Below are 13431 nucleotides of genomic sequence, written 5' to 3' on the forward strand. Positions count from 1 at the left end.
GACTATGAGTGGTGTAATTGCTTCAGTACAGGAATCATGTCTTTTTATGGAACTGAGGTTTGCCCAACACAAAGCAATTCCCATTACTTCCAGAGCTTCCAGAGACTCCTGCAATATAATTACATAACAACTTGGGAAATGCGGAACAGAGGCAAGAATGATGAAAAGCACTATCCATCCATGTTTACAAATGGTGCAATAAACCTAAAAAGAACATGAAATGAATAAATAGACAATTCTCCTTCTAACAGCAAACTAGTTGCCAAACTGCCCACACAACAATTACTTGACTTTGTAAAGAACTCCACCACTTATAAGTCTCAAGTCAGAAAATTTTCAAGCAATAAACACTGAGCAAGTAACAAATCTGTTCATTCCTACACTACATATTCAGAGCAGTTTACTTTAAATGCATGAATATACAGAGAGCAAAAGTAAAACTTCACTACAGTAACCCCATTATGTTGAAGGTAGATGTTTTCCCATTATACTCTGAACAAGTTAAAACGTTCTAAAATACCTGAGACTTCCAAAATATAAAATAGTGAATTACAACCAGGCTTTGTTCTTAACAGCTAGTTTCAGGTCTTCCTTGCTGCATGCATACTAGGCTGTCACACAGACTCTTCAGTACTTTTATATCATTCAAGGCACTATTTTGAGTGTGGGGAAAAAAAAGGACCTGGGCATCTTGCTCACAAGTAAAACTGAGAAAGAGAGACTTGGAACAGTATAAAGACAATCATGCACAGACAACTACTTTTTCATGCAAATAAAGCAATACACAAACCCACTGTTTTTAGAGGAATACAAGCTCTCTTTCTCCATTCAATCCATTCTCTTCGGCTTCTAGCACTTGAAACATTTTTTGGAAAAAGCTTTAATAACCAAGTCTAGTTCTCAAGGTCTTAGCAATGACATTTAGACATTTAATTAGCAAGCCATCACTTGGACTGCCATCTAAATCTTTTGTCAGAGACCTAATTCCATGCCAATTCAAGCATCCCATTAGTCTTATATTAACTAACAAGAGGTCTCATAATATGCTGGCTACTTGATTGCACTGGCATGCATTAACAGAACAGTGAAGCGAGTCTAAGTGAATGCAAGGACATAAATTGACAGTGTACACACTAAACTAGCACAAATATTCTAAAGCAAAAATATAATAATCACTTTTCTGTATGAACTGGTACTCAGGCACATTCCGTGCTTCCTGGTAGCCTGGGTGCAATTATAATGACATCCAAGTTAAAAAAAAAAAATATTGTATGAAATTAAAACTGTTTCACTGATTCCAAACTGAGGCCTGATCTTAAACCTTTCTGGAGCTCATTCTGAAACATATTTAGATACTTACACACAGGAATTAAGTATCATTATTATATGCTGGCATTTCTACTCCAAGTCATATTCAGTACACAGAATTTTAAAAACTGTCATGAGCATAAATAACAATACCTATAAACAAGCTACTTGGAACCAAAAAAGAAAAAAACACATTAGCTAATGCTCTTTTTCAGCTTTTATTTCTAATTTAGATCTGCAGTTTCCACTGAAATAACAAAACACAAAATGTAGAAAAATGCTAGAGCAAATTGCAGGAACTCTGTGGCTTTTTCTCCTGCTCCTGTGGGAACAGGAACTTCACAGAAGTTTGAGTCACTACTCCACTAGACTGGGCCAATATTAGAGTCCTGTACAATGAAAAGCTGTATTTGAACAATTCTGAACACCAGGGAACAAAATCCAATAGTCATTCTGCTGACATGGAGAGGAAGAGGATGACTGTTACAAAAAAAAAGTTTAAAGAAATAGATGTAAGAGTGAATTGGGAATAATTCAGAGTTGTGCTTAACCCTGGTATTGATAAAGTCTGTAAACAAAGTTTTGTTACATTATAATAGAAATACTTATTTATATGAATTACGTATATATTTATATAAATATAAAAAAATCAACTTAAATTTCTGTTAAAAACCAACATGTGGAAGGAATATGGTCATATATTAGATTCTGCTAACCTCAGAATCTCATGTATCTCATCATTGCCTACTGACACTGTCGTCTCAGCAGTGATAGATGCCAATTATAGTGTCAAGGTTACTGCCACCAAAGCTTTTACTCCAAAATTGCTGCCAAGGAGGCTTGCGATGCCAGAAGTTAAATAAGTAAATTCTAACATAATCAGCATTTTATTTCAGTTGCTCTAGATCCTGGTGTATAGGATCTGCTGACAGCCAATTTTACCCAAATTTCATTCCACATCCAAGCCTTTAATGACTAATACAGAGTAATCAAAGAGACTTTATATGAGCCCTTGGATCACAAGTTCTGTGGGAAACAACTTAGAAGAAGTAGACATCTCAAGTGTTGATCTTTCTGAGCAGAAGACACAAAAGTTGCAATCAATCTCAGTGAGACAAGGCAGTCATTTAAATGCAGAACTCTCATTATTCAAGGCATGTACAGTATTTCCTTCGCGGAACATCTAATTCAAATATCTGAATCTTCCCTGCCTTCCCCTAAAACCAGAGTTGAATTCTAAATAAAAAAAAAAAAACAAAAACCAAAACACAAAAACCAACAACACAAAAAACCCCCGAAACCCACCAAAAAATAAAACCCAAACAAAAATAGTTCTGAGTTCAGAAGAACTTCAGTCTTGTATTCCTTCTACTGTAATACAAGAACCACAGCTACTTAGCCCTTTATGACCTATGCTTTGCACATCAGAAGTATGAATTTTCTACGTGAACGCCTAAACATGGTGAAAAGAGACACTTCTTCCTTTGGGCAAGCATTATGGGCACTGGAAGGGCCCTAGCACAGGACTGACAAAATACAAGCTTCTCTTTCAGAACAGAAGCTGACTTCTCTGTCATCAAAATGAAGCACCTACCTAACTATTTGAAGCTTTTACTGAATAGCAAAATGACAGGATGGCCAGCATTTTCACCGAAATAAGCTGGCTCCACCAAGATGCTGAAATTCAAACCAGGCACTAAATCAGCTACAGGAAAGGTGGTTTTTACTAAATACGCAAGAACAGTGTGAAGGTCGCCCACTTCCATAGGCCCTTAGACGGCATTAAGCACACTTCTGTCTGTTACGTTTAATGTTTCAAAGCTTTTTTTCGGAACTAGATGTCAACATCTAATTGCACGCAAGAGTTTACAAATGAAGGCACGCTAAATTGCTGGTCTTAAGAACAAGCTTATAGGATTCCAGAATTTAACTATATTTATTTTTTACTGAATAGTAAAGACCAATGTGACCAATCATCGAGACCAATATGAGTACCAAAAGACTTTGCAACAAGAAAAAATATTTTCAATACACTGCCAATATTAGGATGGTGTTCTGAAAACAACCACAGAAAAAAAAAGGATACTTCATCTGAGTAGCACAAACCAAGACAAACAGTTGCAGTATTATATTAAGATGTCAGCAACCTGAGACAAAGTGGAAGCTCTTCACAAGACTGACATCTGAATTTAGATCTAGAAAGACTGCACTTCTATGACCTGCATCCAAAAAGAACAGCTGAGGAACATGCTATTTTTATTCAGACACTACACACCAAATACAACTTAGTAATATTATGAACTATGAATCTATCTATTTTGCTCCATTTTCAAAAGGAATGTCCTGTTTTCAAAAGGAGTATCAGCTTGATGAATCTTAGCCTATTCCAAAGGATTTTATACATACACAAACAATGGAGGTTAACTGTCGCTGACTGAAGTGACAACTTACACTGCTGCAGTTAAAAAAACAAAACTGTTTTGCACTAACATTCTCTTCTCAGATGGTTCAAGCCACCAAGGAATAGACTGCATTATTAAAACAAATTAGGCATATTTTACTCCAGATTTTTTTTAAATTTACATTTTAGATGTTTCAGTTATCAATGATGATTGAATGTTTCAACGTTTCCATTATCATTCAAATAAAAATAAAAGTTGCTGTCAGATCACACTATTAGAAGAAGTCTTGACCATTAAAACATCTACTGGGATAAGAAGTAGCACGACTGCAACTTGTAGAACATGAACATAGCTGCTCAAATTCTTACACCACAGCCTTATGAAAAGCTTAACTCCTAGAGCTACTATATTCCAGGACAGTACTGTTACTATGTCTGAAATAACACTTCTAAAAAAAATTAGGAACTGAAATAGTTTAATATCTGAACTACTAAATTCCAATGCTGCTAAGCAGGCATCAACATGGTAAATCTATTTCCCATTATATCCTTCATATGCTTTCAAGCACATCCAAAGGTACATTAATATTAACTACACAGCAGGACTTCCTAGAATGTATGTTTAGCATGTAAGCAGTTTGTACATACGAGCTATGAAAAAAATTACCCTACTCCTTAAGACAGACCCCATACACATGTGAAATGAGCCGTTTCAATATGTAGTCTTCTTATAATAGCATATACTACTGCTTCTTAACAGACTTTGTAAGTTTGATCTTCCAGTCTACACCACAAGAAGTAACTAAACATTCCCCTGCCCTCCCCCCAAACAAAAGCTCTGAAACACAGGTCAATTTTAACTTGCTCTGCAGCACACTTCTTTGTTTCTCTTAATTACAACATGTAGATAACAACTACTCTTCTACGATCAACACATTCTCCAACATTCCCCAAACCCAAGCACAACTGGCCTGAAAAGCAACATTACTCCACAAGTTGGCAAATCAATCATTTCTGAACACAGAGATCAGCTGCAAGACACGGTAAGTAAGAACTTACACTGCAGTAACAGCTACCTGTAACAAACAGGAGAACCATCAACATAAAGACTGAATTGTAGAGAAGAAAAACAATCAAATCTATCCCAGCAGAGAAGGCCATGGATTTATTATGAAGACTAGTTACGAAAAACTATTAATTGTAAAAAAATATAACAAGAAACACTCTTCACAGCAACAAGAATCTCTCTGCATACTACATGCCATATTTATTTGTTTTTATTAACAACCCTCAATTTCCAGGAAATAATTACAACACAAAGCTACATTACATGAAACTACTAGGTTGGACAAACTCCTTGTAATAACTCCAATATATTAACACTTTGTTCCTACTGTAGTCGACCATCTCAGTATTAGATCAAACATGAAATTTAGTCAAAGTATGTAAGTATCTGTAACAAAAAAAAAAGAATTTGAAAAACAGAGGATGTTACAAATAGTTAACAAAAGCATGGCCTTGGGAGAAGGAATGGACACCATAAAAGTCAAGCTGGGGCATAACAAGGTAAGCTCCAGGAGAACCAAATGGTTAATAAGACCAAACAGAAAATTACTGGAATGGTGTGTGAACTTGCCTGATTAGCATACTAAAAGATCCAAACCAGCAAAGAAAGCCCCCTGCTAATAAATCCCCTCCCCACAAAACTTGCTCAGTGTAAAGAAAGAATGCTATACCTTTAAATGGAGACAAGGCTCATAATAACCTTTAAGAAGTAAGTGTGGCTAAAGGTAATTGTAAGAAGTTGTTCAAAGTGTACAAAATGTTTTACTGTGTGATAAGAGGCGTGCAAGCTTTGTGGATTTACAACCTAGCACCCATCTCTGCACTGACATGCAATAAATCTCACCTCTGTGTGTGAAATTGGCTCTTTGCACACTGGGTAACAAACTCTGTAAGACAACAGTATAAGTAGCAACACAGATTCAGATCTGTTCTGCTACCTATTCCAGAATATAAAGTCTGTACCAAAGATTTTCACAGGATTTGTCAAAAAAAAAAAAAAATTAGAAAGACGATCTGATGGGTAATACCTACTAAAGCTATAAGGATACATTAAATATTACAGTACTTTCCATTTTCCCCCACATTTCAACCTCATTTATAGTTTATGTAAAAACAGTCTCTACCATATTTTTATTCACACTAATACTTACCTTTCCATATTCCCAAAAATCAGTTAAGAAATGCACTCCCATATAACAAAAAAACCTACAAAAACAAACCCAAACCCCAAACAAAATCTATCAGGAGATAAACCAAAATAAGGATCAGGAATCCACCTCGGCACATACAGTGCCATCTGTAAGTCCTATTTTGACATACTTATTCGGGCATTCAAATAATATTATTAGAATCATAGAATAGTTTAGGTTGGAAAAGACTTTTAAGATCATGGACTCCAACCGTAAACCTAGCACTGCCAAGTCCAACACCAAACCATGTCCCTAAGTGCCACATCTACATCTCTTTTGTTCTGGTTTCAGCTGGGATAGAGTTACTTTTCTTCTTAGTAGCTGATGCAGTGCTGTGTTCTGGCTATGATGCGAGAGCAATGTTGGTAGGACAGTGATGTTTTTAGTTGTTGCTGGGTGTTGTTTATACTAAATCAAGGACTTTTCAGCCCTGCCAGCCAGTGTGCTGGGGGTGCATTGAGAGGGGACACAGCCGGGACAGCTGACCTGAACTACCCCAAGGGATATTCCATACCATGGTACGTCATACTGAATCTATAGGGTGGGGGAAGAAAGAAGGGGGCAACATTTGGCATTATAGTGTTTGTCTTCCCGAGTAACTGTGACACATTACTTGGGAAGTGTACTCAGAAAATGGAGCCCTGCTTTCCTGGGGATGGCCGAACACCTGCCGGCCCATGGGAAGTGGTGAATTAATTCCTTGGTTTACTTGTGTGTGTGGCTTTTGCTTTACCCATTAAATTGTTCTTATCTCAACCATCAAGTTTTACATTCCTTTCAGATTCTTCTCCCCATCCCTCTGGGTGAGAAGGAGTGAGCAAGCGGCTGCGTGGGGCTCTGTTGCTGTCCGGGGTTAAACCACGACACCTTTTAAACACTTCCAGGCATGTCGACTCAACCACTTCCCTGGGTAGCCTGTTCCAATGCTTGGCCATCCTTAGAGCAAAAAAGTTTTTCCTAATATCCAATCTAAACCTTCCCTGGCGCAAGTAGAAGACATTTCCTTTTGTCCTGTCACCTGTTACTTGGGACAAGAGACTGAAACCCACCTCGCTACAACCTCCTTACAGGGAGGTATAAAGAGTGATAAGGTCCCCCCTCAGCCTCCTTTTCTCCAGACTAAACCCCCCCAGTCCCCTCAGCCGCTCCTCATCAGACCTGTGCCCCAGTCCCTTCCCCAGCCCCGCTGCCCGTCTCTGGACACGCTGCAGCCCCTCAATGTCCCCCTTGCAGAGAGGGGCCCAGACCTGAACACAGGGTTCGAGGGGCGGCCTCACCAGTGCCCAGTGCAGGGGGACGGTCACTGCCCTGGTCCTGCTGGCCACACTGCTGGGGACACCGGCCAGGGTGCTGCTGGCCGCCTGGGCCCCCTGGGCACACTGCTGGCTCCTGCCCAGCCGGCCGTCACCCAGCACCCCCAGGCCCTTTCCCACCAGGCCCTTTCCAGCCGCTCTGCCCCAGCCTGTAGCGCTGCCTGGGGCTGGTGTGACCCACGGGCAGGACCCGGCACTGAGCCCTGCTGAACCTCACACCACTGGCCTGGGCCCATCGCTCCAGCCTGCCCAGGTCCCTCTGCAGAGCCTCCTGCCCTCAGGCCGGTCAGCACTCCCACCCAACTTGGTGTCATCTGCACACTCACTGAGGGTGTACTCAATCCCCTTGTCCAGACCATCAATAAAGATATTAAACAGGACTGAACCCAATACTGAGCCCTGGGGAACACCACTTGTGACCGGCCACCAGCTGGATGTAACTCCATTCACCACCACTCTCTGGGCTCAGCCATCCAACCAGTTTTCTACCCAGCAATCACTGCACCCATCCAGGTGATGAGCGGCCAGTTTCTGCAGGAGAATGCTCTGGGAGACAGTGTCAAAGGTTTTACTAAAGTCTAGGCAGATAACATCCACAGCCTTTCCCTCATCCACTAAGCAGTTCACGTTGACGTAGGAGATCAGCTTAGTTAAGCTGGGCCTGCCTTTCATAAACCCTTGTCAGCTGGGCCTGATCCCCAGGTTGTCCTGCATGTGACAAGAGATGGTGCTCAGGATGATCTGCTCCATAACCTTCCCCAGCACTGAGGTCAGGCTGACAGGCCTGAGTCAGAAGTCACCCCACTACCTAAACAGGGAGTTTGCAATCCAAACACAAACTCCGGTAGAGCCTCTAATAAAAGAAGCCAGAGGAGGCTTGATGGAAACACTCCCCATTGATCAACTGAATTTCATTTTAAAGCATGTAAAAAGAAGTGGAAACCTTACTCCAAGCAGCAAAGCACAACCAAGTCATAAAACTCAATATATGACTCAATTAGCTTAAAGTGAAAGCAGAATGAGACAAAGCAGGCATGTTTGAGTAGTAGAACTAAATTTCTGTATAATTTTTTTTAATTGGCATCTTTAACAGTATTATATAAGAAATATTATTGCTTAGTTCTAAAAAGATTCTTAGCTGAAGTCCTTTACATGGAAGAATAGCAGCAATGTGGAATCTCCATAGCAAGGGTTTGAGAGGAGAAACACTCATGTGATCCTGAGAACCCTTTTCCACTAATAAAGGGAGAGCCAAGTCACACAATTTATGCTTTCATGATTTCTTTGCACTCTTGTCACACAACAATGAGAAGTCCTAGTTTCCTTCCAGTTCCTTCCACATGCCAGTTACTACAAAAAGGCCCATCTACTAACAGCCAAATTCAGTCTTGTGAAGCTCAGCACCTTTTAGAAGCTATTTAAAGCAACCAGCACTCTTACCATTAACTGTAGAAATAAGAAAAATTCTTCTTATTTGATTTCTAGAAAAATACAAAATTTTCATGCATAGATTAAAATCCCTGAGTGAAAAGTCATGCCTTACTGTGTCACCACAGTTCTATTACAGAAGTTAATCTCTTAAAAAATACTGCAGTATTAAGAGAGGCATCACTATACTATTTCACAAAAGCATAAATTCTTATTTTGAACTATAAAGTCTACATGAGTAAGATCTCTTCCTCCATTAAAGATTAATATTCTATCAATTTGTGGTTAAAATGCACCCTGAATAATAACCTACTTATGAAAGACACCTCAAAATGCTACTGATCTTCAAAGTCTTAGTTTATGATTTCCACAGAGAAATCCAACTACTTGTACTCTAATACAACTATATTTACTAATTCAAAAGATACTCTTGTCTACTGACTTTTATTTCTCACTTTCTGAAAATCCACATGGAAGTAATAGCAAATTTAATTCTCTCTGATCTCAAAAAGTGTTCGTATGTTTAAAATTTCTTGTTTCCACTAGTCATGACTAACATTGAAGCAATCCTCCTCTAATAAAGACACAAATTAACATACTCATGGAACTCAATCTTTGGTAGTCAATTCAAATGAGCACATACTAGCCTTGTGACCATGACCAGCAAGCTATATCAGAGGTACTGTTACAGTATCATGTGGAAATAAAACCAAAAAAGTATTATTCTTTTTAACCTTTTTGATAACTACCTACCGCCCATAACCTTCAGTGAAACCTACCATCTCTGCTGAATACAGATCCCCAACATTTTGTGCAAGTGCTTGCTGCCTAGTAGCTTTATTGTCCAGCAGCAACCACTGCAACAAGATACAAACTTTTAACTAGAACTGAATAGCAGTCACCCAATAATCCAAGCTCTACAACAGCACAACATAACTTGCTGTTGAAATCACTATTACAGGTTATCTTAACACTGTTTTAACAAAGTCATACTTATAATTCAAGCTAATTAGGATCAAAATCCCAATAGTGTGCGGTTACTAAATATAAAAAATAATAGAAGCTGGGTATGTGAAACTGGAGGAGTCAAAGCTAAGACTACAGTAAAAGCAGTTTTGCTCTGCTAATACTGGTAACAAATGGATGATGAAAGTAGTATGAACTTGAACAGCAAACAACTAGAAGATCCATTTAAAGATCAGTTACAGCTACTTCCCAGCTGAGAATACTAAATACATCCATTTAGTACAGTCATACTGCATTTTTAAACATATAACGGAGACATCACTGAAAGCTAAGCTCGTAATACAATCTTGATACTTTTTTTCTTTTAACATTCACAATATTGATACTCTTACTAAAACATGAGAAGTTAGCAGTGTATGTTGTATTCAGCAAGCCGGTAAACTACATAATTTCAGTCCATTAAATCACTGCTTATTCTGTCACTGTCCTATGAGTTACTAAAAATCATACTGTGAAAACATAGTAACTCAATACAAAGAAAAGAAAAAGATGCATTGCTTTCTACTTTCCCAATTAAACTGCGGCAACTCAAAGAATACATATGGCACCAAAAAAAAAAAAAAAAGTCTCTGAGTTTCAGTTGGTGTGAGAGAAGATCACTTCTAATGGATTGCTACTATAGAATGCTATGAAACAATTTCTACAGGATAGTTTGAAGGTGCAAACAAGATGCACACTATCCTAAATCACCACTATGCTTTCACTTGCCACTCACAGTATTTCAGAACATCTTGCTATCATAAAATATTTCCAAAAGCATATACCTGTGTGAATAATTCTGTTTGTTGTTACTGAGCTGCTTGAAGCAAACAAAAGCTAACTACTATAAACCAATCCAAACTATTTTCCTTTTACTCAAATAAAGAACATTCAGTCTAGTCAAAACACAGTTAGCTAAATCAAAAATTTTTTTCTTGATCACTACAGAGTTAAAGAGGTTTTATTGTTAACTGTGCTATTTAGTTTTAAACACAATCATGGACAGATATAACTTCCTTACTCTAAACATTATCTACATATGAGAAGATTCTAGAAATAATCTATTAGTCTTTACTGAAAATACATATATACACACAATTTTTTTTTGAAAGCATACAAAAGGTACTGTAAATACAAGATGCAGGTGTTCATCGGGGGTTTACAAACTTTCTGCATACAGTGACACAGCACATCGTTGACAGTATTCACTGTACATTCTAAAGAAGCTGAAGTTGTGATGTTAGTGACTTGATGAGCATTTTGTGCAACAGGTGCCTAGGTATCAAAACTTGACATAGTTAGGCATGGATTTAATTTCATGGAAGTGAGACACATGGTAAACCACATTCTTATGCTCAACAGTGTTTCTGACTGCATTGCTTAGGAATAAAAATATACTGATAACTATATCACCTATTTAGATTTCCACACTTTGGAGGTTTACAATTTTCTTTTGTTCTGAAAGCTAAAGCATCCAAGGACAGCAAGTCTTTCTCACTGGGCAGAACTATTCTATGAATAGTCTTCACTATAACTAAAGGAAAAAAAAACGTATCAAGGAAGTTGAAGCTGAGGGGTAACACTTATCTCACGCTATTCACTTTAAGGCCAGTATTTCTTGAGTGCTTAAGATTGGATGAACCCACTCGGCACACAATTTTTTTAAAATCCATTTTAAAAACATAAAATTACAGCACCTGAATAGGAAAAAGGTTCAGTTTCTCTGCATTTCAATTAGTGACCTGATCTTACTTAACTCTTGCCATAACCATAACTTACCAAAATGTTAGCAGTACTCCTGAAGCAAAGCTTTCAAATCTATGCTTCTCCACTGGTACATAGAAAAATCTCCTCTTCTTCAATCAGTGGTTGGTAGAAGCAAGTACATGAAATAGTTCCTGTAGAACCTTATTTCATTTTTCAGAAACTTAAAGCTTTCTATGACAGCTTTACCAAAAGGCTTGTCTTCCTAGTTTTACAGGTCACTACCATCATGTCGTTTGTAGTTACTATGAGGGGGGGTGTGAGGCAACAAGTCAGTTATATAGTATATTTATATCTTCACTTCTCCATTGTTTTGCAGTTACACAATGAAGCTGTAATTTACAGAAACCTGAACTACTTTACATTCAATCACTTCTGAAGCTACGAATGGCCACTGAGGCTAGAGCAACTTCAGAAACTGAGGCTGCAGTCACAGACACCTGTACAGATCCACCCCTCATTGCAAGAGGTCAGAGGGGACACTAACAAAAGAAATAAGCCCTGATAATACAGAGTCTTTAACTTAAAGACTCATCTAAGAGTCAGAGGAAAATTTTTGCAGGTCAAGAATTTTAAACATGTTTCCACAGAAGACAGCTGCTGAGCTTTTCCTAAGACCTAGTGCTGGGCCTTGACCCTATTGCCTTCCTGCTCCAGTGGTGTTTCAGCTATCGAACATCTGAACACTTCCAAGCAGATTCTGAAGAACAAAACGACTAAATGAAACCAAATCGCATTATACTACCCCAAAAAACCCAAACCAAAAGCAAACAAAAAAAACCCCAAAACCCACCCACCCACCCCCCCAAAAAAAAAGAAAAAAAAGCAAGCCACTACTGGCTCTGAGTAACACCCACTAGATCAGGCTCCACTTGCGTGGGGAGAGCACCCACGGGGCGCGGCCCGTCCCGGCGCGGCGGCCCCCGCAGTGCTGCAAGGCGGCAGGGCTGCAAGGCGGCAGGGCCGCCGGGGCCCAGGGCGGGCGCCCTCAGGCAGAAGCGCACACACGCCTGACACAGACGGGTACCCGGTTCAGCCCCGCCCGCGGCCGCCGCCAGCAGGTGCTGCCCGGGAAGGTGAAGGCGAGGGGCCCGGTGAACCGCGCAGGGGCCGACGGGCACTCACCTCTCCGCCTTCCCCTCCGCGCCCGGCAGCGCCGCCGCGGCTTCTCGACGCCTCCTGCCGCTGCCGCCACCGGCGCGGACCCGCCGAGCCTAGAGCTGCGCCTCCTCCCCGGGGCGGCGCGAATGGGCAGCCGGCGGGCGCGCATACAGGGACAACCGCTCACCCTCCTCACCGGCGAGGGCCGGTCCCTGCCCCGTCTGCCCAGCTCCTCATCCCCGCGGCGGGCTCCGCGGCAGCCCTGGCCTCCTCCCCAGCTCCTGCGCGGGCCCAGCCCCCGCCCGGCGGCCGCTTCCCTCAGGCGCGGCGCCGGGACCCTCTCCCCGCCGGCGCAGCTCCGCGGCCAGCCCCCTCACTCTCCTCCCCGGACTGATCTCCCCGCCGCCATCTTGTCTGAGGGGAAAGCAGAGGGCGCAGGCGCAGCCCAAGGAGTCCCGGCCGCAGCGGCGGCGGCGCGCATGCGCGCGGGCGGGACCCCACCCCCACCCCTCCCTGTGGCGCACACCTGCTGCGGGCCGGGCGGCGGGCCGGGCGGCGGGGGGCGGCGGCCCCCATCGGCCACCCGCTACCTTAGCAGCCGCCTGCCGCCTCCGAGGCCTCGGCTGCGGCGCCGGTGCCTTTTCCTCGCACGGAGGCCTGGGTGGCTGTGTTGTGCAGGCAGCGCAAAGTCGCCGGGCGGCGAGAGCCCGAAGCAGCGCTGGGGCGGCTGCAGCCCGACGGAGGTCCTTTCTGAGGGGTGGCCCGGCTGGGCGGCGGAGGGTAGCGGGCTGTCGGGTGTCAGAGGGACGGGCTAGAAACGCCGCTCGCCCTGGCATAAAGGCCTGTGTGTGCCCGT

The 13431-nt window shown here is 41.6% G+C and overlaps 1 protein-coding gene across 2 annotated transcripts in view; it reads right to left on the reverse strand.

Annotated features, from left to right (window-relative positions):
• The window catches only part of APC (APC regulator of WNT signaling pathway), a 103408-nt gene extending 90419 nt beyond the window's left edge, over positions 1–12989 (reverse strand). For both annotated transcript variants that reach the window (XM_040580272.1, XM_040580270.1), the window contains exon 1: positions 12600–12989. The gene's annotated coding sequence lies outside the window, so the exon portion shown is untranslated. The remainder of the gene's footprint in view (positions 1–12599) is intronic.
• Positions 12990–13431: the final 442 nt, after the last annotated feature.

The sequence above is a fragment of the Falco naumanni genome, chromosome Z (genome assembly GCF_017639655.2).
Source record: "Falco naumanni isolate bFalNau1 chromosome Z, bFalNau1.pat, whole genome shotgun sequence".
In the NCBI taxonomy this organism is placed as follows: Eukaryota; Metazoa; Chordata; class Aves; order Falconiformes; family Falconidae; genus Falco; species Falco naumanni.